Source organism: Amblyomma mixtum, chromosome 7 (assembly GCF_055824585.1).
Source record: "Amblyomma mixtum isolate Tamu chromosome 7, ASM5582458v1, whole genome shotgun sequence".
In the NCBI taxonomy this organism is placed as follows: Eukaryota; Metazoa; Arthropoda; class Arachnida; order Ixodida; family Ixodidae; genus Amblyomma; species Amblyomma mixtum.
Genome location: NC_143018.1, coordinates 110,275,483 through 110,292,556, shown reverse-complemented (window position 1 = coordinate 110,292,556; position 17,074 = coordinate 110,275,483). Strand labels below are relative to the sequence as shown.

At 43.8% G+C, this 17,074-nt stretch overlaps 1 long non-coding RNA gene across 2 annotated transcripts; it reads right to left on the bottom strand.

The window, feature by feature from the left end:
• Nucleotides 1-2,557: 2,557 nt before the first annotated feature.
• On the bottom strand, nt 2,558-15,249 carry LOC149337199 (uncharacterized). 2 transcript variants are annotated; one of them, XR_016284384.1, is made up of 4 exons: nt 14,865-15,248; nt 9,260-9,412; nt 5,426-5,548; nt 2,558-2,635 (listed from the first exon to the last, which is right to left on the bottom strand). It is a non-coding gene; the product is annotated as an uncharacterized LOC149337199 (long non-coding RNA). The 2 variants fall into 2 exon arrangements; XR_016284385.1 differs by having other exon boundaries at nt 2,581-3,163; nt 14,865-15,249.
• Between the last annotated feature and the right edge of the window lie 1,825 nt (nt 15,250-17,074).

Here is a 17,074-nt window from a genome sequence, read left to right as displayed (position 1 = left end):
AGATAGAGTTTGGGAGCCACAGAGTGGCCCCGCGACATGGTCGGCGTCCCTAGTCCGGGACACCGCATGACAATGCCCCGTCTCTCGCCCGTTTCACCAGAGCCCTTTGGGACTCAAGCGAGGAGCAGTTGAGGAGGGCAGTCTCCCATGCCTCTCTGGAAGGGGAAGGGGGGAGGGGGGGGGGTTTTGAGTAGATGCCCACCCCATGTGGTGGTGGTGGTGAAAAACATTTATAATGCAATAAATATTTACAGAGAGGTGATTGGGGTAGGCCCTATTGGCCCTTTCCCCTAACAATACTAGGTGGAGCCCCTATTCCGGGGCCCCATTGGCAAGCAACGCCGCCCGCGTCCGGTGAACCAAGGCCTTTTGGGTCTTTAGGTCCTGACAGCCGAGCAGGGCCGCCTCCCAGTCCTCTCTGGTGGGGTTGGGGTTGGGGGGGATAGATGGGTTTGACTGACACGCCCAAACCATGTGGAAGGTGTCAGCCACCTCCCCACAGAACTGGCACGCGCCATCAAAGGATGTATTGAAATGTTTAAGCACCGCCGGGCACAGTACAGTGTTAGTAAGAATTTTGATGAGGAGGCGCTCGTCAGCGCGATCCAGACCCTTACAAGGGGCCGGGTAGCGCCGGTGCTCCTCCTTGTAGTAATCGGTGATTTGTTTGAATGTAATGGCCAGATTGTCTGATTGGGAGTACCCTTCCAAGGACAGGGAGATAGCCCGGGGAGAGAGTGCGAGGTCTCCCCACAGTAAGGGCATCGCCCATCCGTGTTAGGATCGTAATGTTTTATGATTGCAGGACAGAGTAGAGTACCTGTCTGCAGGCGCCTTAAAGTTCGCTCCTCCGTCTTACTCAGCCCCTTTGCAGGCGCCGGGAAAAGGCGGTGGTTGTCGCTATAATGCGTTATTATTTCCCTGAATCGTAGCAGCGGCTGGTTAGTCTCCGAGCCAGAAGAGCTGGGATGAGCCCGGTGAATAAGCGCTCGGGCAGCCGCGTCAGCGGCCTAATTACCTCGTAAGCCCTGGTGGCCAGGAGCCCAAATGATTCTTTTCGGTGTGTGATCAGTGGCAGTCCGTCTTAGAATGCAAGCAGCTAAGGAGGAGATCTCCCCTGCCTTAGTCGCTTTGGGACTTAAACCCCATAAACCATAAACAATATGTTGTGCTTGAGAATATGAGCGCGTCCTCTTATCTGTGTAGTTCTGTGGCGCTCTTTTGAGTATCCCACACACAAAAAATTCAGGGGCACTTTGACTGTCTAAAGTGGGTAGAGGCGGAAGCGTTTTCCGCACCACCTTCGCTGTTTCTGTGGCACTGGTGGCGTCACATATATTTGAGTACTAATTACTAAGTGATGGAAAATCACTAATTAATTCTTAATTACTGATTAATGCCTGAATACTAATTAACTGCTAATTAATGACGCTTAAGCTTCGCCTTTAGGAGTGGAACGCGACAGCGCGTTGTAGCGCTGCCAGGAGTCCACGGAACGCCACCACCCGTTCGGCGCGATGTCTTGCCCTTTGAACGCAACGCTTTTTGAGGAAAGGAAATGGCGCAGTAATTCTCTGTCATTTCGGTGGACACCTGAACCGCGCCGTAGAGGAAGGGAGGAAGTGGAGTGAAAGAAGAAAGAGTGGCCATAATGAAGAAAATGAAAATTGTATTTGAGGAAAGGAAATTACGCAGTAACTGTCTCACATATCTCGGTGGACACCCGTCAAAATTTAGGGGGCACTTTTTTGACCTAAAGTGTGGTCACTGATGTGTGGTTAAGATGTTAAGCTTCGCCCCTAAGAGTGGAACGCGACAGCGTCTTGCAACGCTGCCAAGGAGTCCATACACTGTAAAAAAAAATGCTCCTCAGTACAGAGAAACCCGCTGGTAATGCGTTGCCGGAGGGTTTTCCGCAACATGAATACAGCGACTCCGTCCGACGGTTGTCACATTCTTGGTAACGGAAAGTTACGCTATGCTATGAACGAGAATGAAATCGTTTCTTTGCAACGAATGCTTCTGTTGTGTTCTTATTAAAGGTCCCGTAATGTGTATGCATACTTCCTCCGTTCACTTGGAAGTCATCTGATCTAGAACGGAAATAATCTGCATTGTAATTATGTACTATCGAGAGCAAAAATAACAGACCCCTGCCAGCGCGTGCCGATCCGCGCCAAACTGCATGTGAGCACCGCCTGACGAAGCGCTCCTAGTGCCGAGACCAGCGCAGTGGCGTGCGCCCATCTCGAGGAGTGCTACGCATTGCGTGCCACTGCGCTCGTCTCAGCATCTGGAGTGCTTCGTCAAGCGGCGCTTGCATGCAGTTTGGCACAGATCGGACCGCGCTGGCAGGGGTCTGTTATTTTTGATCTCGATAATACTTTCAGTAGTACATGCACATGCATCTGTGTATAGCTTCTGCCCAGAACGTTCACTGCAGATACAGCAGTCCAGAGGCCGAGGAAATAAGTATTATGTACAAGACTTTCATGCATTTTATGTATTGCACACGTAAAAAGAATGCAACTTAGAATGAAAGAGTGGCAAGTGTTTGGTTGAGTACAAGTACGTACGTTTTATTTTCATGACAAATTGCACACATTGTACCTCTAAAAATTGCTTTCGGATCCATCTGAAAAGATAAAAAAATCCTCATTTAGTAGCCACACAACACCTATTATAAATTTCACAAATACATTTGAACCATCCGCTATTGAGCAATCGGCTTTCGTAGAAGCTTGTAAAAGCCATTTACTGAGAACCAAACCAACATGATTCATTGCCCAAAATTTATTTCTCATAACAGTAAACAGCAGAAACCACAGGGCCAGGAAGAAGCAGACAAAATGCGCTTACTCGGACACCACTGTGTGCATGAAAGTCTTTACGGTTGTCTACAATTTTGTGCAAATATAAAGTAGCTAAGGATGGGTGCCAAATACAATTCAATGCAGATGCCTTTCATTACATAGTACCCAATGCACAACTTAGTGAGCAAGGAACATTGGTAACATCTGAAAAAGGCCAGACACTTGCCCACAAGCATGATGATGATTGATTTTTGATGGCGTGAGGGAATCTGAGGACAAAGAGCACCATGGCACAAGGTATTTTCTTCATCTCAAGGTGGGGCAACGAACCATTTGGCAGGCATTTCACCCTAAAGGAGACGAGCACCAGGTGAGGAGAAAGCTTGTACCCATTGGATTGGTGGTTACCCAGCACTTGCCCACAAGCAATCAGGAAGCATACTTCCCCGAAACCTTATGCTTTCAGTCATAGTTTCCATTATCTCAGCATCTGCACAAAAATGTACTAATCTCTGATGTCAGTGAAAATGCAGCCACAGGTGCTGGTTGCAGCTCACTAAGGTATTCAAATATCTCTGCAGTGCGCCTCACGAGGAACAGATGCTTAAGTTTCCACAAAGGGCTCCTTGCAGAAATTTAACCGAAGGCCGCTGCCATGTTAACCTTTTCAAAATGATGGCCCAGAAAGACAAAGTGTAGTCATGTGTCTGATGTAGAAAAAGGATGAAGGCATGAATCTTTCAGCTTCTTCAACAGCTGTGATGTGTTTGTAACTGGTATCGCTTGGTTTGGTTATTAGGGTTTAACGTCCCAAAGCAACTCAGGCTATGAGGGACGCCGTGTTGAAGGGCTCCGGAAATTTCGACCACCTGGGGTTTTTTAACGTGCACTGACATCGCACAGCACACGGGCCTCTAGAATTTCTCCTCCATCGAAACTTGGCCGCCGCGGCCGGGATCGAACCCACGTCTTTCGGGTCAGCAGCCGGGCGCCGTAACCACTGAGCCACCGCGGCAGGGCTGTTGCTGGTATTGCTTCGCACAGCTTCAGTCTTCCCTTTGACATTTCGTGAAATCATTCCATATCTGTGAAAGATCTCGCTCGCAAACATTTTGGTTCTAATGAAGGAGCAAAAAAGACCCATGTCCTAGGCCTTTTTTTGTGACACTAAAGGAAGGCTCGCTTTTAGGGTCATTATTACGAAGAGGTCCATGTGGCAACAAACTTTGAAACAATTTCTGCAAGAGCTGAGTGTTCTGAAACCTAAGAATTTCTCATGAGGCGCCCTGTAGATTGAGTGCTCTGAAGCCTAAGAATCTCTCATGAGGTGCCCTGTAGATGCATCAGAACACCTCAGTAAGCTGTTACTGGGTCCTGTAAGTGCTATGTCATTTGACATTAAGGGTATGTACTTTTCCTCGACACATGCAGTGATGATGTATATGTCGAGTGAAAGCATAAAAGACTTCGAAGAGTTGCGCTTCCAGATTGCTTGCGGAGGAAAGCACAAGAGTCTGGCCATGCTCAGCTGTTACCTTTGCTTCTTTTTTGTTGAGTTCTGCAGTGAGTACTATGTAATGACAGAAGGTATCTGCATCGACTCATGTTTAACATCTGTCTGTGCGACCTCCATCTTGCACGACACGACAGGCAACTCCATAATGCCCTTCATGCACCGAGTGTCAGTGTGTTCTGTCAGCTTCCTGGTCCTGTATTTTCTGTTCTTAAAAGTTATTACTGCCTTCATTCTCCACTCCATGAAGCCTGAATGTGCTACACTGGGTTGCTCCACGCGTCATGCAGTAACCTGGCCATTTTTTTCATACATCGGAGGCACTCAGGTCGCAAGCCATGCTTACTATATTCAGCAGATAAGTGTACATGTGAGACATATCATTTATAACCAATTTTAACAGTGGTATTTCGTGCAAGAATATCTAAATGCTACTCAATTTTTGCTCAAATTTTCAGATACACACTCTTATTCAGATTAAAAACATAATTTGGCTACTGTGCTCTCGTGATGCCACGTCTTGAGTTTGCATCAGTAGCTTAGAATAGTGCCTCTGTTACCTCTGGCGATGAAATCGAAAATGTTCAGCAGAAGATTGTATGCATCCTTTGTGATAGATATATTGAGCGCTGTCGTTTCTAAGACCACGACTTTCTTCTAGCAGACCTTGGTATGTCTACTCTTTATGACATGGATTTTCTACATAAAGTTGTGCTCGGCTCTATTGACTGTGAGCCGTTATTGATGTCACTGCGATTTCGTGTGCCTCAGGGAAAAACCACCAAATGCTATGATAGATTTTATCCTGACATGCATGCCATTTCACCAATGACTCGTTTGCAAATAACACAATTCAACTTTTTATGACACAGAAATATTTGCCTAATTTGCTGTTTTCATTGTTTATTCATTATGCTTGTTTTTCTTTACTATTATTATCATCGTATTTGCGACCATTTTTCTGTATTATGTCTGTTCACGTCATGCTGTTTGTATTGACTTAGTGTGCACTCGTTTAGGCCAATTGGCTGTTCAGGCACATTTAAAATAAAATATCTACCTATCTATTTAAGCAGAAGCACAGCACCAAGGTACTCACCAACTGTTTGAAGCACTGTGCGCAAGCTCTCGTGCCGACATGAATACAGGTACTTTGGAATGCACATTGTCCAAGTCTTCATCATGACATGCCGCTCCGCCTCTCTGGTAGCAAAATTTTCCACTAAAAAAAAGAGCAATTTTGTTTATGTTAGACTAGTAATATTAAATTTTACTATATACTAGGTACTTCTCATCATTCTACCCCAGACTAAACCATACACCAGTGATCATCATGTTTTAATTTTGTTGTATATCACAAAATGTGGTATAATTAACATGTTAGAAATTCTGGTCAAAATAAATCTGACAAAGTATTGTTTAAAAAAATCTGGGCACAAGGAAGAAGAAAGCTAGCCAGATAGCCTGGGCGAATGTTTTCAGTTTCATGCAAGCATCAGTACCCTTGCACACAAAATGTACAATTTAGTGGGTTTACCCTTCCATAATGGAATTTCATGCTGCAACCATCTAGCAATGCGAAAAAAATTTTTAACTTCCATTCCAGACAAAGGAAAGAAAATTCCTCTGGTTTTTCTTCACAAGCCTCTGCAAGTATACAATTCAGTGAATCTACTCTGCAAGTACGTGAACCTACCAGCACGAGACAATGACAAGAAAGGAGACAAAGCAGGCGCTGACTCGCAATTGAAGTTTATTGAAGTAAACAGGGAGTACATAGAAAAGCCAAACAACACCACAAACCACACAGTTACAGATATGCTATACCACAACATGAGTAAAAGATCGCTCTTAACTTTCCTCTCATCTAGATAGTCCAACTCGTTGCATATGAACACGATGGACAGCACACTCACAGATTTGTCACCGAGTCATAAGATGTGTCTAGCCTCGATAATTTTCCGGTTAATCTGCTCCGAATGTATCGCCAAAATGAGTGTTGCCAAAAGGAATGGCTAGCAGCCTTCACATTCCTTGCGATGTACAGATAAGTTAGAACCCCTACCAATATCCAAATATCTCTTGTGCTCCCGTAGTCTTACATTCACACACCTTTGAGTTTGACCAACATAAACCCAACCCCAAGATAACAGTATCCGATACACCACATACATTTTACAAGGCACATATGCTTTTCCCGGACCAAATTCACAAAATTATTCTTAACAATTTTACAGTTTGTAGACAACTTATTAGGGGCCAAAAGCACCATTTCTGCGTCATACATTCTGATCACATTTTTCAAATTGTGCGACAATCTACGTATGTACAGTAACACAGTCGATCTTTTGGTATCTCGATGGCTGGCCCTGGCCGTATCCTGCCAATCCCTGTGAAAGGGTTTTAGCTTTAACATGCTAAAGAGAAGAATGGCGCAGCATCAAGTAATAAGGACAGCAGGACAACAAGCACACGCACAAGTGCCAACCTTGGAGTGTATACAGAATCCAAGAGCACGTGCTTGACAATCAGCACTGGCAGTCAAGGAAATGAGAAAACACTGATTCGAACATTCAAGATTGAATGAGCCCGACCCTTGACTGCCAACGCTGAATGTCAAAAGCACATGCTCTTGGATTCTGTATCTGCTCCAAGGTTGGCACTAATGCGTGTGTGCTCTCCTGCTGTCCTCGTTACATGATGCTATGCCATTCTTACCTTTAGCATGTCTGACCAACTTGATCAATCTTATACGCTCAGCTTTAACAATTTATCACACACTCCTGCAATAGCATGGTTGGGGAATAATGCTTTCGTAAGCCTTAAAATCTGCTCATGGAGACCACTTGTCATGCTGTGAAAGCATCACTTCATCAATACCGAGCCTAGCCTAGATGACGCAATGCTATCTTTCACTAGCTTAGAATAGTTCGGCCAATAGTCAAGTAGCTGCTTGACACTCCTGGGTGAATATCGGCAGCATACATGGCATGTGCAGAACATCAAGGTGAAGCCCAGAAACCACAGCTCTTTTTGATGGGACATTTCCTCTAAGGAAATGCTAAGTTAAAGAAGGGCCTTGCTCCTTAAACAACTTGACAATATGCACAGGTCCCACACTATCGCAACCTTTTGTAAAAGACCAGAAAATCAGACGCAGTGAAAGATTTTCCCCCAGCCCATGCAAGTTCTTGGCAATCACTCCATCCACCCTGCTTAAGAGAATATTACTTAGCACAGAGGCATTCAATCGATACATATACTAGACTTTTGAACATATGCCGCACAGCCATACTCCAGAAACATGCTCTTCAAATAAAAGGAAGTAAGTCCAAAAAAAGACTACTACGCACCTGTTCCTAAACACAAGCTCATCATTGTGCTCCGATATACACATTCACAAGCTTTTCATAAGGTCCTCATACGGGATGGAATAAAATAGTTCTACATCGACACTAACCACCAGACAATCTGCTGGATTGCCATTCTTCAGATACTCAACCACGCTGCGAATTGAGTACAAGAAACCGATCTTCAAGATGCGAAGTAGACAAATGCTTTTGCAAATAACCAGACAAAATTTTGCAAGAACCCTTTTCTGAAATTCATCTGAAGAGCATGCTAGTGAATAGCATTTATTTTAAGAGCATGGCTGTAGAGTACTGCAGTGTGGTATGTGTTCAAAAATCTGGTATATGTAGTGGTTCGAAGATGGGCCTTGTGCTAAGAGATATTTTAAGTAGGGTGTATAGAATGATTGTCAAGGACTTGCATGGACTGGGGGAAAAAATCTTTTGCTATGTTGATGATTTTCTGGTCTTTTACAAATGTTCTGATAATTTGGGATGTGAACATATTCTCAATCTGTTTAAGGAGCAAGGCCTTTGTCTTAGGTTTACCTTGGAGCAAATGTCGCCACAAAAGGAGCTGCGGTTTCTGGACCTTACCTTGATAAGTTGATCTGCACACACCATGTGTGCTGGTGATATTCACCCAGGAGTGTTAAGCTGCTACTTGGACACAGGTTGGCTATTACAAGCTAGTGAAAGATAGCATTGGACTGTCAAGCCTGGACTCAGAATTGATGAAGTCATGCTTTCTTAGCATGACGACTAGTTTCCAAGAGTACATTTTAGGTTAATGAACGCAGGATTTCCTAACCATGTTATTTGCAAGAGCATACAATAAATTGTTAAGGAAGCCGAAAGCTTTTCACGGCGACCGGCGCAATCAGGCCGGGGCCAGCCAGCGAGATGCCAAAAGACCGGTTGTGTTACCGTACATACATAGATTGTCGCACAAATTGAAAAATGCGGCCAGAAGGTATGATGGAAAAGAGATTTTCTTGGCCCCTAATAAGTTGTTTAAAATATGTAAAATTGTTAAGAATAATTCTGTGAATGTGGCTAGAGAAAAGTACACATGTGGAGTGAAATGTATATGTACCTTGTAAAATGAACATGGTATCAGACCCTGTATCTTGTGGTCGGGTCTATATAGGTCAAACTGGAAGGTGTATCAATGTAAGATTACAGGAGCACAAGAGGGTAGGGGTTCTAACTTTTCTGTATATTGCAAGGGATGTGAAGGCTGCTACCCTTTTCTTTTGGCAGCACACATTTTGGCAGTAAATTCAGAGAAGATTAAATGGTAGATTATTGAGGATAGACACACCTTACGACTCGGTGACTAATGTGCAAGTGTGTTGTCTATCGCACTAACACGCAATGAGTTGGACTATCTCGATCAGGGGAATGTTCAGGGGCATTGACTCATGTTGTCATGTATGCTTATTTGTAATTGTGTGGTTTGTGGTGTTGCTTGGCTTCTTCATGTATTCCCTATTCACTTCAATAAACTATGGCTGCGACTCAGCGGCTGTCTTGTCTCTTGTCTAGTCTTTCGCACTGGTAGATTCACCATGATGTCTCACCTGTGCAGAAATCCAACACGACATTTTCCTCTTCACACTTGAGGTTCAGTGCATAATAAGGCCAACGGCAGTCATCCGCAAGAAAAGTTCATGGCTCCATTAACACCGCCTCCTGCTTACAAGACACAGTGCGGCATTCATTGTAGATTCTACCTGCAACACAGAACGCAAAGTTTTAGTTTGAGTGGACTAAGCTAGGAAAGCAGCACAAAATATCGACAGCCAAACGGCCGAGCTGAAAGAAATAGAGGGTAGCGTAATAGTGAATATACTGATATAGTTTTGTGTAACATCTTCTATTCATATAAAATGTACACTTTTTTTTCTTATGTTGACGCCTGGGTACACTATATTGTGCACTTATTGCATGGGCCCGAACTAGCAGCTTGCTAAGGGCCCAGATGCTTTTATCACCCTGTTTGTATAACCTTCATCCAAAGTGAATAAACTGATACTGATATTGCATGCAAGATATATGCATGATATATTGTGATATTCAACACTGCTACCATTGGCTTAGCCAACTATTTATGCATAACAAAAAATGCAGTATCACATAAATACTGATACAGTACTATTAGCGTTAATATTAGCAGTGCAGGTTCAATGAAAAAAAAGGGGGCCTAGTGCTAGCTGCCATTCCCACAGCAGGCTTGTGACCAATCGCCAGTTTAAAAGAAAAAGGAATGACTGAAAAGGGAGAGAGCCAGTAGGAAGGAAGACGGGCATAAAATGACTTAGGATACAATAGGCAGGCAAAGTTATTTAGACAGCAACCACAAAAGAAACATTAACACCCAAGTAAAGATGTACAAGACCAACCATACCATTGTGCACAGTGGATAACTTGTTAACCTCATTTAGCCCAAAATATATTTTCATATATACTTGTCCTATTAAGTGATTACATTCATTAATAGCATAATTAACCTCATTTAGCCCAAAATATATTTTCATATATACTTGTCCTATCAAGTGATTACATTCATTAATAGCATAACTGACCGACTGAAACCAAAACAGGGGTGAAGGGCGGTGAATGAGCCCTAGGCGTGATGCTTTTGCCTTCCTAGTGGGACACAGAAGGATCATTCAGTCGAACATCGGGTCTTTGAGATTAATATGTAGTTTAATATTAGCAGAAAAATAGAACAACAAAGCAAGCAATGTAGCTGATCACTGTTCTATGCACATGAGAAAAAAAAGCATTATGAATAACCAAGTATGCAATGTTTGTAGCTGCACATTTCTTCACACACGTGTCTAAAACATATGCGCATGATTTGCCACAAGACAGTGTCTCGTTTAGATAGGGTACCTGCTATGGCAGTAGTGCACAATCAGGCTGGAATGAAATGCAAACAGCGCCTATGAACAAGACAAAATATTTCACCTGTGTGATTTCAGCTTGAGTATGCAGCTAGCCTGATTCCTGTTTCTGGTTAAGAGATCTACCTAATACACATATATGAACCCTTTCTAAATGTATACCTCGCTGCAAAGTAGAAAAGTACTGCACATGTATGTTCGCATTTCGTTCCGGCCTAACTGTAAATGCATAATGTGTGTCTAATGCTCATCATTATCAGTCAAGGCTGTCACTTCCAACACCAAGCAGATACATGAAACCTGCAAAAACTCCTTGAAGGCAAGAGTATGGAGACAAGCTTCTAGACCCACTCTGAAGGATGTAGATTTGGTGTTTAGTGTGGCATATAATTACTTCTGCATTAATAGCGAGCATGTAAGGCCAATACAAGGTGCTTCTGAATTTGGTCGCCTAAAATTTGCTTGGGAGAACGCAAAATAATGCTAAAGAGCAATCTATAGACACAATATTGCATGCTGAATTAAAGAGCAATCTATAGACACAATATTGCATGCTGAATAAACAACAAGAAAAAAAGAAGGCAATGCTCTGGAAGCACCTTCAGTCATTCAAGACAAAAATGATGAGGCATGCTGACGCTGCTGCTTGAACAATAGAAAAAAGCCACTACTGCTTACTTACAATAAAAGCTTTCTCTGAGCAAGCAATGAAAGAGAGCTGTAACTCATGAAACCTCTCGTCATTCTTTTTACAAAAAAGGAATATAAAAGGTTGCAATGCAAGAATCCCTGCCATAATAGTATTCTCCTCACACTTGGGTTACACAAGCCAAGGCTTTTAACAGCATGGGTTTTTGCATGTGTTCATTCTGAAGCATTACCCGGTTGAAGCGACACAAAATATTTACTTCCCTTCCACATCACTGCAGCGTAAAGAAGACGAGCACAAAGGAAGAAAACACTTACGACACGGACAAACGCTGCACTCACAACTGATTTTATTTCGCCAGCAATGGGAAATATAAAGATTCCGCTGCTAATGCGCGCAGGAAAGTACACATGCCATGAATAACAAAGATACATTAATGATTATACATCAGATACATCTTAACGTGTGGCAGAGAAAAGATCACATTCCGCTTTGTACAAATGAATAGAGGTATCGCTTACACAAAAATCACCCTTTATCTTTATATGGTACGCTTCTAGTAGTTCACGTGCAGTTTGATCTTTGCTTTTTCCTAGAATCTTTGCACCGTCAAAATGAGGCGAACAATCCTGGCAAGACCTGCAATGTTTTACTAAGTTAACATCTTTATCATTCTTAAAATTCCTTTCATGCTCCCTCAATCGATCATTGACACATCTGCCAGACTGGCCGACATAGGCTTTTCCGCATGACAGTGGAATTTCATATACCACTCCTGACTGGCACTGTACATGGGGCTTGGTATGCTTTTTCAAAAATCCAGATTTTGTAGCCTCCTTACCGGAGATACGAGGGCACAGTTGGCCAAGCTTTTCCGGAGCCGAAAAAACGAGTGGCACCCCAAACCTATTCGCTACTTTTTTCAAGTTATGCGAGACTGCGTGCAGGTAGGGGGCAACTTCCGGACGCACAGTGCGCTCAACTTCCCTCGTCTTCGTGGACGTCGTGCTCTTCTTTACCTTTTTCAGGAGGGTTTCGGCAACAGCCGTCACGATCGACTTGGCACGAATATTGGACTCGGGCTACCCTCAGTCGATCATGACGGCTGTTGCCGAAACCCTCCTGAAAAAGGTAAAGAAGAGCACGACGTCCACGAAGACGAGGGAAGTTGAGCGCACTGTGCGTCCGGAAGTTGCCCCCTACCTGCATGCAGTCTCGCATAACTTGAAAAAAGTAGCGAATAGGTTTGGGGTGCCACTCGTTTTTTCGGCTCCAGAAAAGCTTGGCCAACTGTGCCCTCGTATCTCCGGTAAGGAGGCTACAAAATCTGGATGCGGGAAAAAGCATACCAAGCCCCATGTACAGTGCCAGTCAGGAGTGGTATATGAAATTCCACTGTCATGCGGAAAAGCCTATGTCGGCCAGTCTGGCAGATGTGTCAATGATCGATTGAGGGAGCATGAAAGGAATTTTAAGAACGATGAAGATGTTAACTTAGTAAAACATTGCAGGTCTTGCCAGGATTGTTCGCCTCATTTTGACGGTGCAAAGATTCTAGGAAAAAGCAAAGATCAAACTGCACGTGAACTACTAGAAGCGTACCATATAAAGATAAAGGGTGATTTTTGTGTAAGCGATACCTCTATTCATTTGTACAAAGCGGAATGTGATCTTTTCTCTGCCACACGATAAGATGTATCTGATGTATAATGTATCTTTGTTATTCATGGCATGTGTACTTTCCTGCACGCATTAGCAGCGGAATCTTTATATTTCCCATTGCTGGCGAAATAAAATCAGTTGTGAGTGCAGCGTTTGTCCGTGTTGTAAGTGTTTTCTTCCTTTGTGCTCGTCTTCTTTACGCTGCAGTGATGTGGAAGCAAAGTAACCAACTTGCCCAGAAGCTTGTTTTACTAAAGCATATTTACTTCCCCATGAACCTGTGCGTGTAGCATAATCACAGAAAATATTTTTTACACTGGACAGAAATACAACAGCATAGTGGCGTAACTGACACACAACAGGCTTCGGGGACAGTGCAAGACAATGATCTGAAATCCTACACAACAGACCTGCGACATTACAATGGCTAAATCCTTGATAGTAGTATTTAACAGCCATCTAAATGCTCGTGCGCAACAGGTGGGAGCACTATACTGCGAAGCAATAGTAAACCTTTGCCACTAGTCTAAACAAAAGTGCGCCTCATTGCGACTTCCACTAAACTTTTTTGCTCCCAGTGCAACAAAGCAAGTACACAGGGGGCTCGAATGGCAACGATACGATGTGTTAGGCTATCATGTCATCATCTTAACATAAACAATGCATGTGGTCTCTGTTCCGGACTGCCAATCAGCCTCGAGAAGACAAAGATGCTTATAAAAAAAGAACAAAGCAACAAGCTCTCAAACCTCACAGTGAACATAGAAGTAGCAGAACCATGTAACCTAGCCAGTAGTTCGAAGCTAAGCAGCAGAAGAAAATATGTTAAGGCCAGGACTGAGCAAACAGAAAATCATGGAGGAAACCTAAAAGCAGCAACAAGCAATGAGAGTGGAGTTGCCTTGATGTTCATTGTCAATACCTACTGCTCAAAGTAAAGGAAACCAGGGTATAAGAAATACAGGATTTCATATTATGCTTTGAGCAAATGCAGTGAGAATGAAACAGGGTAGAGATTTGTCTTACAACATTTTCACTCTTTACTTTGCACCTGAGGAAAATAAATTTGTGTGCAGTTCACCTACTGCTTGGCACAGTCCTAGAAGGAATGAATCCAGGTCTCGAAAAGTCTACAGAGAGAATACTGATGCTGCATGTGCATTTCTCTCTAGACTCCCTCGTTTATTCCTTCCCTTAGGTTCAGGAGTCCACCGAGAGAAGTGAGACAGTTACTGCCCCATTTTCTTTCCTCAAAAACCAATTTTCATTTCATTTCTCTGAACTGTCCTGAAATGTGTATAAGTTACCAATTTTTTTAGTGCCTAATTATATACTGTAATTTTTGCAAGGAATATGAGGTTGATGAACAGAAAAAAAAAATGTCTGGAATGGTACCTTTGGTAACTTGGCACCTGGACAGCTGACCCACTGGGCGTCCCCAGGGGCTCTGCTGCGAGGCGTCCCTTGCAACAGTAGCCGGTAGTCCAGATCCAAAGGAACCATGCGAATGATTACCGAAAAGTTTAAGGACAGCAGATGCATGAACACAAAACAGCTTTTGAGCACTGTTGCAGTGGGATGAACGGTTCCAAATCTCTAGACTATACCTGGTAATAAATAAATTACCAGAAGACCATCTCGAGCGCAGAATGATCTCAAATAGAGTTCAGTAAAGCAGAAAGTTGGGCTAGTTGGTATCGATCCATCTAAAAACGGAGCACAGAAAAACACGCAGAACACGGGGAGAGCGGACAGGACAAGCACATTCAACACGCACTACCAACATGGACAGCTTGTGCTTAATTGAATCGAAAAGTTTACGCTGACCGACCAATGTTACTTCAAATAGAGACAGAAAGCGCATGCACGTTGTGCTGATGTTACCGTGAACATAACATGCGACGAGACACAGGGTTACAATACAAACAAAAAACCGCTTTCAAAATTTGAGAACAAATTGCTCACCTTCTCACAAGTTCACGAAACCGGAGACGATGCCGTGTGGCTGCCGCCAGTCACTCGTGATGCAATGCAATGCCGCTGACTTTCCTTGAGCAATTTTCAGTCGATTAAACTTCGAACTGTTCGCACCGACCACCGTTCACCTCACCAAGCATGTGTGCACGGAGGAAGTAAAATTCATGCGGGCAAGTCAGCCGCGCAAAACTCCGAGCACGATGCCATTTGCAGAGCTATGGTGTCTAGCAGAGCTGCACGGGAAATTCATAGCCCCATTCGCGTATTCGCGTCCGCAAAAGCGCACCACCTTGAAAACATATCAGATGTATTTAATTTTACCGTAGCTTTTTTAGCTGACAACTTGAATGGTTTTACATATTAAAATTTTCTTTTCGTTTCATGAGCGTTGTTACCAGAAGAGCGCAGGGCATGCAGCTTGGCCATGACGAGTCGAAGCGCTAGCCAAGCCCGCAGTCGGAACCATGTGCGGAATTGCGGAGTATGTGTGGTGTTGAGTGAACAGGTGCTATAGAACGGTTTTTGTTCTTCCGTGTTCGCTGCGTGCGTCCTGCGCGCTGTATTGTCGTTACGGTGTGTGTATGTGTGCGGCCCGGTGTTGAGTGAACAGGTGCTTTAGAACGGTTTTTGTTCTTCCGTGTTCGCTGCGTGCGTCCTGCGCGCTGTATTGTCGTTACGGTGTGTGTATGTGTGCGGCCCGTACGCCGCAATGGAGTGTACGACCGCTTGCTGTCCCATGCGGCATCGATGCATAGTAAAACGACCGTGCAGAATGTGTGTCACAATGACAGTGGCCCTGCACTAAAGAGGAGACGAAGCCGGCGGAAAAGCTGCTCACCCTCGTGGGACTGCAAGAATCTGGCGAGGAACGGTCGACACGCGTTTCGGTGGATGATTTCGTTTATCAAGCTAAAAAATTCAGCACTGGCCAATAGCACTGATGAGCTGCTGCTGCGTCATGATAAACACCTGTCTAATGTTTATTACAAGCTTGTTGGATGTGAACGTGGCCATGAGTGGTATTCGTAGAGCAGCGGCCCTCAGTCGATACCTGAAGACGATTACTGTTTGCCCGCGCCCTGGCGCCTCGCTTCCAACCGCATGCGTTGGCGTTATTTATATCTGATTTTCACACGTAGTGGAACTGTCGCAAACATTACAGCCGCATCTTTCAAACGTGCCGTGTGAAGAGGACCATTTTTCATATTTTTTTGAGGGAGGGGGTGGGGGGAATGAGCGGCTGCTCAAATGTCATTCTTTATTATTTTGAGCTTATTTTCCATAAATGTGCCAGGTTGTCCCATTCTTGCCTCTTGGTTGCATGTAAGCAGTGCATTTATTGGGCATAAATTTCTTTGCTGTTGTATTTGCACAGGGTTAATGATTCTCATTGTATTGTGGTGACACATCATTGTATACACTCCTTGCAGAATGTCTAAGGGGGTAATAAATTACTGAGCAGAGAGTATGCCCTGTGATAAATGCGAGGAACATTACTGATTTACTTCACACTTGGCATGTTTTGTTGTCGTTAGTGGTTATGTATGCCTTGCCTGCTGCTTTCCAGTGTAGGGGCGAGAGGCATGTCAAGCTCCACTTAGCAGCTTTTTTCCGTCCACTCTTTACTGGTAAACATGGTAAAATAAACTGAACATAATGCATGCTTGCTGAGACTTAGCTTAGACTACAATTCATTTATTTACTCTCAGGGCCTATCAGCGCCAGATAGAGGAGTGGGTGGCTAACAAAAATACATGTGTAATAGGCAGATTAGTTAAGGTGATTATACACAGCATACTTGAAGGCGTCGGATGCAGTGATGGACATGACAAAGGCAGAGAAGACGTGACAGTTGGAAACGTAGAAAAGTAGAGATCTGCGTGAGCTTACACATGACTTAAGGTGAACACTAGCAAAAAATTAAGAAGGTGCAGAAGACTGAGGCCAGAGTTAAAGCTAGTTTAACAAAGAAAAGAACCTCTCAGCAAGCCAAAATGAGCACATGCAAGCAGTTACGTAAACATGGAACATAAAACTTTTTGGATGGAAGAAAAGCCAAGGCACATTGCTCATTGTGACGTTGCTTAAAAAGTGGGTGTCTAGTTGTTCACCTTCATATCTGGTCCTTCCACACCTAGCAACTGAAATGCCATCAATGAGGAGCATCTCCAATCACTCTAATTGCATGGGAGGTACAC